Below are 13,962 nucleotides of genomic sequence, written 5' to 3' on the forward strand. Positions count from 1 at the left end.
TTATTTTTAAAAAAGATTTTTTTATTCATGAGAGACAGAGAGAGAGGCAGAGACACAGGCAGAGGGAGAAGCAGGCTCCCTGCGGGGAGCCCAATGCAGGACTCGATCCCAGGACCCTGGGATCACAACCCGAGCCAAAGGCAGATGCTCAACCATGGACCCACCCAGGCTCCCCTAATTTATAAAACCTTAAACTCATGACCTTAGCCTCTTCTTTGTGGAGACATAGTCATCCTGCCACCCACCCACAGAACCAGACATGTTGCTATCACCTTAACAGGTGATAAAGGCTCTCTTGGGTATTTTGGGTATTTTTTTCTTGATGTGTATTCATGGAAATGTAAATCTCCTTATCTGGTGTCAAATATTCTCATATTTATAGGAGATAATATAGCATCTCCATAGCTAATTATAGCTCCTATAATATAGCATCTATATTAACTAGAATATTTGGAAATAAGTAAAATATTCATGACATAAACCATCAGGCCCTTAAATTTTTTAATATTTTGGCATGTTTTAGGGAATTTTGACAATGAGATCAGTTCCTTGCTGAAACCCAGAATTTTCATTTTTATCAGGTCCCCAAGGGAGGGAAGCTTCTCTTTTCACGCCATCATCCACTAGAACACATGGCGCATGTGGCAGTGGTCAGGTCTGTGTGGTTCATCAGCATTGTGCCTGTCGCCTTGAATGAGTGAACCTAGACTCCACCTTCAAATGGGCTGAGCTTTTCTCAGGTCACAGACAAAATCCCTGTCCTCTGACCAGCATCTAGCTGACTAGACACCACCCATCGAGCATATGTGTAATGGGAAGTAAAAATTTTTTCATGACTTCAAGAGGTTGCTCTGGGGATTGAGAAAGGGAAAGATCTTTAAAAAAATAAAAAATCCCAAAACAATAACCAGTCTCCCTTTTACTTACAGACATCAGTATTAGAGAAGCTCCACTGGAGGACAGCCTCAGTGTGGGGGTTCTCCTGGAGCTGATAATGGATGGAGGCCAGAAGAGTCAGCTCTTAACTTGGAGGATCACCTTCATCAATTTTTTCATGTGAAAAGGTAGGCTGGGTGCTTCGTGTAGGCTCCGCTTAAGCTCAGAGAATAAATTAGTCTGATTTTGGATGTCAGCAGCCAGCTGCCAATGAGACGAGGATGGCATTAGGAATGCCTGAGAGGGCAAGTGGTTTGAAAAGACACCGACAAGATGCGGCCAGAGTCCATCCAAACTCGGCCTTCTCCACATTAGTGGATGACAAGACTCTCGAGGACAGCAAAGTCAGGCTATAGGTCATTACAGCAATAGTTTGTTCTGTAAGCATTTATTGAGCACCTGTTGCATGCTGGGTCCTGGGTTAGACACCAGGGAAACAATCATTAATTTAAAAAAAGAAAAAGACAAGGTCTTTACCTTGCTGAGACCTACCATCTAGTGGGAAACAGGATATTCGCTAGATACATGCTTTTGGATTACGAGTTATAATTAAGATCTGGAAGGAAATGAACAATGGGGGAGATCTTCTCTAAATTGGGTAAAAGGTGGAACGAGGGAAGCTTTTCTGGGGAAGTGACTTATGAGCTCAGGGATAAAAAATGTGTAAGAGTCATATGTGCAAACCATGGGAGAAAGAACATTTTGGAAAGCTGGGAAGGGGGAGGAGCAAGAGGCACACAGCTAGAGCCAACTGAACAGGCAGGAGGATGGCACCAAATAAAGTCATCAGGTTTAGCAGCGATGAGATCATGCGGGGCCTTGGAAGTTCTGCTAAAAATTTTTTATTTCAGTCTAGATGAAATGGAAACTTTTGAAGGCTTTTAAATAAGAGAAGGGCACGATCCAACTAGAGCTTTCAAAAGCTCACTCTGGGTGCATTATTGAGAATAACTGGAAGGGGATGAGAACAGGATGATGATGCAATAAGCAAGTGTAATGACACACGACTGGGTCGTGGCAATGTACACAGACAGATGGCTTGGGGGTGCGTGTGTTCCCGCATGGCGGACTAGAAGCAAGTGAGAAGAGCCGTCTACACCTTTACCTTGCCCTGCAGATCTCCTGTGATCTGAGGACGTATGCAGACACCCACCACCAACATGCTGAGCAGAGGAGAAACAGCAGGCACTGGGCCAGGCATTGAGTGGTGAGTGAGACGAGACAGTTGACTTCCTTTTGGATGAGCCATTGCCCATGGGCATCACTGCCCTCATGCCCATGTTCCTTTTAGAACAGATGCACCCAGACAATGCCTGTGGTTGGTAGATCCATTTCAACGTGGCACTGTTTTAGCTGCTCTTCAGGCCCACAGCTTTCCCCTAACACCTTTTCAGGAGCCACCCACCTTTGATCACACTTGCCAGGCTGGCATGGTGTGTGTGTGTGTGTGTGTGTGTGTGTGATTCCCACTGTGTGGCCCAGCTCCATTCCCATCATGCCTCAGGGTTCCCTCACAGTGCTGACCCAGAGAGGACCAAAAGATTCCACAGTAAGAATCTGGGGTTGAAGCAGGGAGAAGTCAGAGCGAGGCTGTGAAAATACCCTGCTAATAGTAGGAGAAATGTAAATGAAAACCACTTACCAAAAGATGCCTTTTATAGCATCTACATTATTATACTAACAGAAGTAAATTGTATTTTGATTGTGGCCGGTTGAAAACCACATCCTACATGTATGAGGTATATAATCAGCTTAATCAGTTGCTGATCCCAGGACAATTTCATCCCAGTGTATTGGGAGAGTGCAAATAACATAGAGTTTATTCCATTCTTCTTAGTAATTTAAATGTCACTTTGTTAAATGAACTTGAAGACAGATTTGCATTACTTCAATGCAGGGTTTCCAATAATAATGTAACACTTTTTTCCCCCTTCCAGTACCAAGGCAATGGCTTAATGTAAAAAGCAAGTGGTTAAATGAAAAACATTTTCCCGAATGAGTGTCTTTTAGTGCTGTGATTTGGAGGGGGGAGGGAGGTGGGATTCTGAGGTCAACTGTATTTTCAAAGTCTCACCAAATGCACCAGATATTAAGCTATTGCGTCTTGATCCATTTCTCTCAAGCCCACTTGCATAATATTTTATGACACCGGGGCTGGGACTCTGCACGTCACACTATCGCTCGGCCAGCCACTGTTGGGATAGACTCTGCCAATCTGGGGCTCCCAAGGAGGGGAAGGCGAGCTCGGGAGGTGGAGGGGGTTGCTGATCCCTTGGGGTTTGCCTCCTGCTCCTGTCGCCTGGCTCAGGCTCTGCTCACACAGCAGCTTCATTGGAATGGGAGCAGTGGAATCAGGTTGGTGGTGGGGCTGGGCTCTCCCAGGCCCAGCTGCATCTCCCCACCAGCTGGCGATGCCAGCACCTCCTCAGACCACCAGGTGCCAGCTTTGCGCAGCCTCTTCCCGGAGCCTCTAACTTTAAGTCATCTCCACCCCCAGCTACAACCGTCCAGCTGACGGTTCTTTGTTAAATGATCTCTGTTAGTGTGAAATGATCTCGAAGGAGTTTCTCTCCCCTCGCTGGACACCGAGTGACACATAAGGTACCGTGAAGCCACCAGGAGTGATTGCGCTCCGTGGGGCTTGGAGATTTCTGCCTCCTTCTGAATCTGAACACTACACTGGACCAGGACGTGGCGTCGCTGAGATGTGACCTGCATGGATCCCTGACGATAGAGACCCTGCAGCCAGGTGCAGTTCGCTGCTGGCTGAGAACCTCTGGCCCTTCCAAGCTTTGCTTTTTATTTAACAGGCTGGGAAAGTCCATGCAAAAGGAGTCCAGTAGAAAGGATAGAGAAGTAGCACTTGCTGAGTTTTCCGACTGGACACGGTTGAGAATTCTTAAATAGTAGAATTGAGAGATCTCTTTTCCTAAAGGGAGCTGATATAAAAGAGTTTTTAGCTCTGGGTTGGAGTGACTGCAGCATAAAGCCAGTCACTTTTTAGAAGCCAGATGACTTTTCGGAAGCCGTTACTATACTTGTGGCCAGACTTACATCTGGAACTCAGGGGGCTACGGCCAGCTGTTAAGTCCTTTTCTTCTTCATTTAGAAACGCTCTGGCAACAGCTTGCTGGTGAGGAGCTTATAAAAAACCATACAATCCGTAGCGTGGAGGTGGGGCCAGAAAGCCGTGGGCTCTATCTTTGGCTCCAGTGTTTATGAGATGTGTGATCTTTGGTGAGTTGTGTTCTGGCTTCCTCATCTCCAAAAACACAACAGTGACTCCAGCCTCAGATGACTGTCTGAAAATTAAATCGGACAATGTCTGTAAGGAGGTGAGCCAAGGCTTGGCAGCGAGTGCACGCACGGCGTTGTTGGCAGCCTTCCTCCCCACCCGAGCATCCGCTCCTCCAGAACAAAACCCACCAGGCTGGTGTGAGGATGGGGTGGACTCTTGCCGTGCGATCGGAGCTGCAATTACCCCTTGCTTTCCATGTTTAGCTTAGCTCCCCCACCCCCAGCCCTGGCCCCCATAATTATGGTGTTGGCACTAGCCAGCGACAACGGAAACCAAGACATGCCTTTTACACTTTATGTCGCTGATTCCACATCCCATTTTGTTTCCAACTGTTATCCATTTCTTGGCTTCCTCTGGGACCTTAGGACGTTACATTGCAATGTGGCAGAAAGAATTTAATCATATGGAGGCTTCTCTATCCGGGGAGCTCTGACTGCCCAATTTACATGGGCCGAGACTTTCTGCCTTGGGGGTTGTGGGATTTCCAGCCCTGTATGTACCTTCTGTAGGCATTTCAGAGGTCTCCAAGCCACCGTGTCACCTAAAAGAGAAACAGGTCATGCCCTCCTGATCTAGTCCACTGGTCCCAGAATCAGTGCTTTGTTTTTTTTTTTTTTGGTTTTTTAAAGATTGATTTATTTATTTGAAGGGGAGGAGGTGTGAGTGGGGGGAGGGGCAGAGGGAGAGAGAATCTGAAGCAGATTGTCCTGAGCACAGAGCCCGATGCAGGGCTCGATCTCACAACCCTGAGATCACAATCTGAGCCAAAATCAATAGCCAGATGCTCAACCGACCCAAGTGCCACCCAGGCATTACCCACCATCCCTCAATCAGTGTTTTAAACAAAACTCAAATCCCTCTCTTGGTTAAATGCCTTCAATGACTCCCTATTATTTGTAAGGTAGCATCTAGGCTGCCATCTGACCTCCAAAGATGTCACCCACAATCAGCCATATCTCCTGAGAGTCATGCCCTTTTGTGGTCCTTTTGGTACCAACTCTGGGCTTACCTTTTAAGCCTCAGTCATAAGATGCCTTGCAACTTCTATCTTATTCTCTTGGAACTCCCACTCTGGGGGAAAGATAACTGCCATGTGAAAAGTTCAACTGCCATCTGACACCGCCACCCTATGAGGAAGGCAAAGGATGCTGCATGGAAAGGCCCCGAGACTATAAAGAGAGGGAGAGAGGCCAGCCACCCCAGCGCTCCCTGTCAAGCCTTCAGATGTCCGCAGCCTCAGCAAGCTACTGACAGCGGTGGCAGACAAACTCTAGTGAGACCAGCAGAAGAACTTCCTGCTGGAACCCAGTCAGACAGTGGTTGGAGCTGGAAAGTGAGGGGCAGAGAGGTGGGCACTGGCCAACATCAGGGCCACACCACATGTTCTCTCCAGGGGAGCTACTTCCCTATCAATTATGTAGTCACAGAGCCCAGGTTCAAGGGCAGGGGACACAGGTACCCTCTCTCCTGAAAAGAAGTCTCAGGATTGAGGGCCACATTTACAAACTGCCACAGTTGGACCTGTGGCCACAAGTTGTTTCTATCTCTCTTATGTGCAAAATACACCCCCCTCCTTCTTTTGCATACACACTCTCATTGCAAGCATCACACTGTTTTAATTAGTTGTTTACATGTTTGCCTGCCCTCTGAACTTCCTTCAAGACAGATAGGGTGTCTAATTCATCTTTGGATCCCTTGTGGCTGATATGCTTATTACCCAGCATATAATATATATCCAGTAAAGGTTGAACCACCATAAATTACACTGTACACACATACAGTAAGTGGATTGTAATCAACATAAATTGAGAAAGGAGAATATCAGCTAATGGTTAGATTAAATCCTGTATTTAATTACATATTTCCCAAACAGATATCTCCCTCTTTTCAACTCATTAGGATCATCTCAAAAATTAAAAGTAAATTTGAAAAAAAAATGGGGAGTATAAATGGAAGCTGCATAAGGCTGTTCTTCGGTCTTGCTAGGGGAAGAAATAATTATATTAATAATCACTCTCCTGCTCTAACTGCTCATGTTTCATCTTTATTTTTGCCTTCCTTTCCTACTGAGCAGGGTCAGGGAAAGAGCAGGAGTCAGAAAGGTCCAACTGCCTGGTGTGACTTGACTCAGTAGGCAGGTAATTCACCAGCTCCTTCAACCTCTCCTATCAAAAGCACTTCGATCTAACACATCCGAAGTACACGGAAGGCAGCAGGTCAGTCCTGGCCCTGAGCCATCGTGGACAAGGGGGAGGAAAGCACTGAGTGAGTAGAAGTGGGGGTGAGGGAGAAGCTTTGATGGAGCTTTAAAAAAAACCCAACCTAACCCAACCCAGGAGGATGTCCCCATTGGCACTGGGTCTTTTCTAAATTGGGAGCAGAGAGGACTCAGGGAGAACTTTTAAGATCCAAATGTTGTGATGTTGGCCCCACATCTGCATCTGGAAGGAAACCCATCCCTTCCTTATTAGTCAGCACAGAAGTTTCCAGGAGGATCTCCTGGAAAGGGGTAAGGGTTTGGTGGTGAGGGCATAGAGAGAGCTTGGAGAAAGAACCATTATTCATTCACGCATTCTCTCTCAAAAGGGTATCTCTGTACAGCCTGCTCTGTGCCAGGCACAGAGCTAGTCCCTTGGAATAAGACAGAGTGCAATTCAGTCAGGGTTGCCACTCCCGGGGAACTTGCTTGCCTTGGGGCACCCAGGTGGCTCAGTCAGTTAAGTGTCTGCCTTCGGCTCAGGTCATGATCTCAGGATCCTAAGAGTGAGCCCCACGTCGGACCCTCTGCTCAATGGCGAGTCTGCTTCTCCCTCTTCTGTGCTCTCTCTTGAGCTCTCTCTCAAGGAAATAAAATCTTTTTTTTTTTTTGCCATTTCAATTTATTTTTTATTGGTGTTCAATTTGCCAACATATAGAATAATACCCAGTGCTCATCCTATCAAGTGCCCCCCTCAGTGCCCGTCACCCAGTCACCCCAACCCCCCGCCCACCTCCCTTTCTACCACCCCTTGTTCATTTCCCAGAGTTAGGAGTCTCTCATGTTCTGTCTCCCTTTCTGATATTTCACACTCATTTTTTCTCCTTTCCCCTTTATTCCCTTTCACTATTTTTTATATTCCCCAAATGGATGAGACCATATAATGTTTGTCCTTCTCTGATTGAAGGAAATAAAATCTTAAAAAAAAAAACACAATTAACCAAAAAAATCCACAGGCTGCTTGTGTTGTGATGAGCTCCAGAAAGGAAATCAACAAGAGGATATTATGGAAGGGAAGTGGAGGGGTAGTATTTTAGGCAAGGTGGTCAAGGAAGATTCTTCTGAAGAGAAAAATGTTTCAGTTAACAATAAGGAGCAAGAAGGAGTCAGCCATATACAGCTTTGGGAGGAGACACTGAAGCTAGAAAGAGATCTAGCCGTAGGTCTAGGATCTGACGGCGGTGGGCAGGGCTAGATCCCGCAGCCCTCATAAGGCAGGCTGGACAGTGCAGGGTTTCCTTTAAAGTGCAATGAGCAATCATTAGAGGATTATTACCTGGGAAGCACAATAATTATGTTTTATTTATTTATTTTAATAATTATGTTTTAATAGCATCAGCCTGGATGCCATATGGAGAATAGACTAGAATTGGAGAGGCCCGTTGTCAGACTGTTCCAGTGGTCCAGACAGGATAGGCAGGTGGCTTAGACACAAGAGTAACAACGAGTATGGAGAGACATGAGTGGGCTCAAGGTGTACTTTGGCAGTGGAACCGGCAGGACCCACTGATAGATTGAATGGGGGTGGGAGACTGAGGCAGAACTGAAAGAAGCCTCTCAGGTTTCTTCTTGGGTGGGATAATCTTCAAATGCTTGTGAACATCCAAGGGGAAATGTCAAGGTCATGGGATGATGAGCTGGCACACAGAGGAGAGTTCTGGAGAAACCAGCATGGAGGTTTAAATGCATGAGATCAGATGAGCCTACTGATGAGAACATGTGACAGAGGAGAGAAGAAAAGCAGGCCCTCAGCCCAAGGCCCAAGGGCCTCTGGTGTTTAGAGGTTATAGAGGACAAGGACTCGGGGTGGGTTGGCTGATGGGAATCTTTATGCCTTTGTTCATGATGTTCCCTTGGTCCAGAATGTTCTGGCCTCCTTTCTTTGTCTGGTAAAATCCCACGCATCTTTTAAGACCCAGTTAAAATATCACCACTTCTGAGAGCCTTTTCTGACTCCCTGTCCCGGTCTTCACCATAGCAGAATCAGTTGCTCCCTCTCCTGTCCTCCCATTGCTCTTCATTCCCAGGCTCTCTGGGTCCTGAGAACACTGTGTTCCAGGCAATTGTTGACTTTTCCATTTCCCCGAACAGAGTTGGAGCTCTTTCGGGCACATACCGTGGCTTTATTTATACTTATAAACAAGAACAGTTCCAGTACCTAGCAAACCATAAATATTTGTCAAGTGAGTGAATGAGTGGAAGAATGGTCACCACAGAATTAAATTAAAATAATCCCTGAAATCACCTGGTGGATCGGGGCCACCTGAAGAGACTGCCTGTTTGAGGTTAGAGAGAGGGGACTGGCATCTTTCAACCAGACCTTTGAGAGCTAAGTTGCTTGCAGAACCATCTCCTGGATGTTGCTTGTAAGAGAAAGCTCAAGGAATATCTGTTGATGAATGCTCACCACCGAGTCATTGATCCCATCTAAGAGCACCAAGGTGTCTTGTGCAATCAGCGCAGAGGCACTGGAGAGTCTTGTTGAAGATGAGGGAGTCAGGGTGTGCTGACCTCCTGTAGATCCAGATTCTAGAATGTAAAGATGTGGAAGGATGCGGGAAGAGATTGGCCTTTTCTGGCCTACAATTCCTTTTCACTGAGCTGAGCTTCTGCGTACAGGTGACTGCTGGCAGCGGGGAAGCCACTCTCCCAGTAAGGGGGAGAAGAGTTTTGCCAAATGGGCTCAGACAGGTTGTACAAAAGGAGCAACAGGTGATGTCTCTGTTCACTCTTAAGTTGTTGCTGTTTTCCGCACTTCCTGCAAAACGGGAGGCCCCCATGGCCTGGCTGCAGCCATCCTATTGACACTGCATTGGGGCAGGAATGGACCTGTCTGGCCATGGGTGGTGTGCTTGCACACTTCCTGGAGATGTGTCTCCGGGGTGATTTTTCTTGTTATCATTGTGGTGTGGTGAAAAGGTGGGGGTCCCAATTCTCTGCTCAACCTTCAATCATTGCCACCCACTGACTCCCACAAGGGGGTCTTCTTGACCTTTCTTTTTCCTCACAAGCAGGGAGATTGTTTTACCAACTCCTCTTAAGAATTCATTCTGCAAGCACAGAAACAAAACAAAACAAAACAAAACAAGTTTGTTGACAATGGTGAGTTTATTCCATGTATCGGTAAGAATCCTGGGTAATGGTGCAACCAGACCTGAGACATGGAACAAAGCTTAATAAAGGGATTCATTACAACCATGTGGGCCAGGTTGAGGAAAGACAATAAGGGATGGTGCAGTATCTGTGTTTACTAACAGCAAGAGCTTCATCACGCCTGAACTTGACCAGGGATGTGTTTATGTGTGTGTGTGTGTGTGTGTGTGTGTGTGTGTGTGTGTGTGATGGGGGCTCATGGGAAGTATGGGTGTGAGTTGGCTGAAAGAACTGTGCTGAGACAAGCTGTGGCCCTTCTCAGAAGACAGTGACCTAGGGAAGATAGCGAGGGAATAAATGCCTGCCCTCTACTCTCTGCTTTTCCTCTGACCTCCTACCAGCACCTGCTAATGGATGAATCAACCAGAAGCCAGAAGCCAATGGACCCCATTGATGCAGACCATACAAGTGAACCTCCCTGGCCATTGAGCAGGTTGGAGAAAGATGAGCAGTGGATCTGGAGGGGCACGCGGGAGATTTCCTAGCCCCGACCAAGGCAGATACTTTGTCACATTTGCCAGGATTTTCATAGGCCGATCCCATGCATGTTCTTTGCCATAAGGATTTGAAGGTGAAACACACCGATTACTCTTGTCAAAGTCCAGGACTTTAAGATGGACAGAGAGTACCATGCCTTCATAGAGGTCCTCTGGCAAATAGGCCTCCATAGCACTTTCCTGTCCTGACTGAGGAAATACTGGTCCTTGCCTTTTTCCTTGTTGTACCCAATGACCTTGATACTAGCATTCCCCTGGACCTTGTCTTAAGATTATTCTTATAAGAATTTGGCTTTCTCTGGTTGATCATGTGAGCCTTGCTGGCATCACATCTGTCACTGAACTTTGGTTGCTATCTTGCTCTCCTGGTATATGACACAAGCACTCTCACCTCCATCCCCTAAATGATATGACTCCACTAAACAGTGAGACAGGACCTTTCCATTCACAGACTTCATGCTTTGGAAGCCTTAACTCATTTATCCCAGGCTTCCCCCATGCCTACACTGACCACCTTTTCTAGGTCATGCTGGGCCCAAGTCCTGGAAAGTAGGGCCATTTTCTTTGGTGTCCAGGATCATCACACTGGTGTAGAGTGAAATCTATACCAGTCCGAGAACCACTCCCTCATCTTTTCTGGGCCTCCCTCCATTTCCCTCTTTTTATGTAACTGTTAACCACACTAACCCTATCTCCCTGGACCAAACATGAACCCTCTATTTTCTTTCAGGACATCTTAGATGATGTATCCTACATTCAGTCTTTGATTTGTTCTGAGGTTGCTGTGGTCCACTTTTTGCTTCATCTATGGAGTCACAGCCCAGTTCCTACCCTTCATTTTCCCTCCCATTTTTTGGCATTCACGTCCACAACTCTTTCCTGGTTTGACCCTTTCTCTTCATTTGGGTGAGGTGTCTCCTAGCAAGAAGATTAACTGTAATATTTTCTGCTAGGCGGTGTTTCCAGCACACTACCTACCACACCCAAATGGACCCTAACAGTGAGGCCTCATAATAGTATTTTGAAGATCTAAGAATTTCCTAAAGTACATTCTCTCCCATTTGCCCAAATACATAATTTTACATTGCAATTCAAGATGAGAAGATGTTGCATGTAAGTCAGGTGCAAGGTTTTGTGCATATAGGATATTTCTAGGATTTAAGGAGATACATTATTTTGTGTTCTAAAAGGAAATTATTTTTCAAATGATAAAGACATTGTATGTCTTAAAGTGCCTTTGACAGTGTCTTATGAACTGTGGGTGGGAAGTCATAATTTGGCGATGTCACCTAGAACTTACCTAAGGTGCGAGTGAATTTAAGCCTTTCTTTACTCATAGATGTTAGTATTCTTCAAGGAGATTTCAAGATGGTTCCCCATTAAAGAGGAAACCAAATTCAAGAAGGACCATGCAGTCATAGGCTTCAGAAATCCTGATTTCTTTGAATTATGTATAGATCATTTCTTGAAATCTCCCTGTGTAAAATTACATTAGCATTTCATATAAGGCTTTTTACAGAGTATATACACAATAAGTGTTGGCTAACATTGAATGTTTATGTGTTTAAATTCTATTCAACACCTCTAATACTGGCTTTTGCTTGGTGTTTTTTTATAATGCTATATTCATCACCGTCACCACCAGGGTCATTCCTGACCTCCTTTACTAGTTAGGATGGTTGTCATTACAACAGAAACCCAACTCACATTAGCTGTCAACAATACATATGATATGTCTCATCAGAAGATTCTGAAGATAAGCTGCAGAGTTGATTGATTGAGCAAATTAATAGTGTCGCCAAGGATCCAGGCACGCACCATCTCTCCTCAGTGGGGTAGCAAGGCTGGTAGCAAATAACAGTACTCATTCCAGGTGACATTCCAGGTGACAGATATGACCCTGTTTAGGGGAAAGAAGACCTACTGTCTCTTCATGTGGTGCCACTGAGAAGAAAGGACCCTTTCCCAGAAGCTTCTTGGGAAGCTTCTCCTCATGGCTCACCCATAAGGATGGAGTGGCAATCCTATTCCCAAGTCCGTGACTAGCATGACTTGTTTGTGCTTCCTCTAAAGTGGAATGGGTCTTGGAGGATCAACCATGATGTCTATCATGCATTTGTATAGGGACTTCAGTTTAGCAAATGCTTCCTGTGCCTACCCAATAGTAGGTAAAGCAGATCTCACTGTTCCCACTTTATATATGAGATATTAGATGCTCATAGAAGAGTACCTTGATTTTTTAAAAATTTATTTATTCATGATAGACAGAGAGAGAGAGAGAGAGAGGCAGAGACATAGGCAGAGGGAGAAGCAGGCTCCATGCCGGGAGCCCGATGTGGGACTCGATCCTGGGACTCCAGGATCATGCCCTGGGCCAAAGGCAGGCGCCGAACCCCTGAGCCACCCAGGGATCCCCCGAGTACCTTTTCTTTTTTTTAAAGAAATGTGTTTTTGCAGTGGTGCCTGGGTGGCTCAGTCGGTTGAGCATCTGACTCTTGCTTTTGGTTCAGGTTATGATCTCAGGGTTTTGAGTTTGTCAGGCTCCATGCTCAGCAGGGAGTCCACATGTCCCTCTCCCTCCACCTCTACCCCTCCTCCTGCTTGCGTGCTCTCTCTCTCATAAATAAATAAATAAATAAATAAATAAATAAATAAATAAAATCTTTAAAAAATATGTTTTCACAAGAGATGATAGAAATAAAATATCACTATTTTAAAAGCCCAAATAAATGAATGGATTTAACTAATAGTCACTAATGGTGGCTAAATCATTAGGTGAACAGCTGGTGACAAACATTACAATGGACAGAACGTTTTGACAATGCCTGAACCTATTAATCATTCTTAATATCACAGAAAAGAGAAGCAGCCAGATTTTAGCACCTCCTGATGTGATATAATAGGAAATACACAATGTAAACCTGAGTCCCACCAAGCCTCCTATTCTACTCACCAGTTTATGGGAAATACAGGAGACAGAAGAATATGTTAAAGATATCATGGGAATGCAGTGAAACCCCAGATGTGGGAAACTCTACAAAACAATCTGCTGTCTTCAACAGATAAATTGTAAGAAAAAGGAAAAAAAGAGGAAGCAGGTACTTATAGAATAAAAGAAATTTAAGAGACATATCAGTTAAATGAAGATTGCATCTTGTTTCAATCCTAATTTAAAAAAGTTTTGGGGGCCCCTAGACGGTCCTCAGTCAGTTAAGCATCTGCCTGCAGCTCAGGTCATGATCTCAGGGTCCTGGGATTGAGCCCTGTGACAGGACTCCCTGCTCAGTGGTGAGCCTGTTTCTCCCTCTCCCTCTGCTGCTCCACTTACTCGTGGTCTCTCTCTCTCAAATAAAATCTTAAAAAAAAAAAAAAAGTTTTTAAAAAGTTAAATGTTTTATTTTTTCCTTTAGTTCAAGTACAATGAACATACAGTGTTTTTTTTTCTTAAAGATTTTATTTATTTATTTGAGAGAGAGAGCACAAGAGGGGGTGGGAGCTGCAGAGGGAGAGAAGAAGCAGGCTCCCCACTGAGCAGGGAGCCTAATGCAGGGCTCCATCCCAGGACCCTGAGATCATGACCTGAGCCGAAGGCAGATGTTTAACCAGGCTGAGCTACCCAGGCGCTCCAACATATAGTGTTATATTAGTTTCAGATACACAGTACAGTGATTCAACAATTCTATACATTTTATAACATTACATGAACAAAGTTTTAATAAAAATTATGAGACTATGTGGAAAATCTTAATGTTGTTTGAGAATTTGATGATGTAAAAGGATTTTTATTAATTTTGTTGTATATAATAATAGTAACAGGGATA

The 13,962-nt window shown here is 45.1% G+C and overlaps 2 long non-coding RNA genes across 4 annotated transcripts in view; one reads left to right on the top strand and one right to left on the bottom strand.

The window, feature by feature from the left end:
- The window catches only part of LOC140643048 (uncharacterized), a 72,160-nt gene that overhangs the window by 44,170 nt on the left and 14,028 nt on the right, over window positions 1-13,962 (top strand). For all 3 annotated transcript variants that reach the window (XR_012039436.1, XR_012039434.1, XR_012039435.1), the window contains exons 2-3: window positions 930-1,064; window positions 2,054-2,143. This is a non-coding gene — a long non-coding RNA (uncharacterized lncRNA). The remainder of the gene's footprint in view (window positions 1-929; window positions 1,065-2,053; window positions 2,144-13,962) is intronic.
- LOC140643047 (uncharacterized) lies at window positions 510-5,600 on the bottom strand. The gene is made up of 3 exons (XR_012039433.1): window positions 5,244-5,600; window positions 4,735-4,775; window positions 510-4,238 (listed from the first exon to the last, which is right to left on the bottom strand). It is a non-coding gene; the product is annotated as an uncharacterized lncRNA (long non-coding RNA).

The sequence above is a fragment of the Canis lupus genome, chromosome 11 (assembly GCF_048164855.1).
Source record: "Canis lupus baileyi chromosome 11, mCanLup2.hap1, whole genome shotgun sequence".
NCBI lineage: Eukaryota > Metazoa > Chordata > Mammalia > Carnivora > Canidae > Canis > Canis lupus.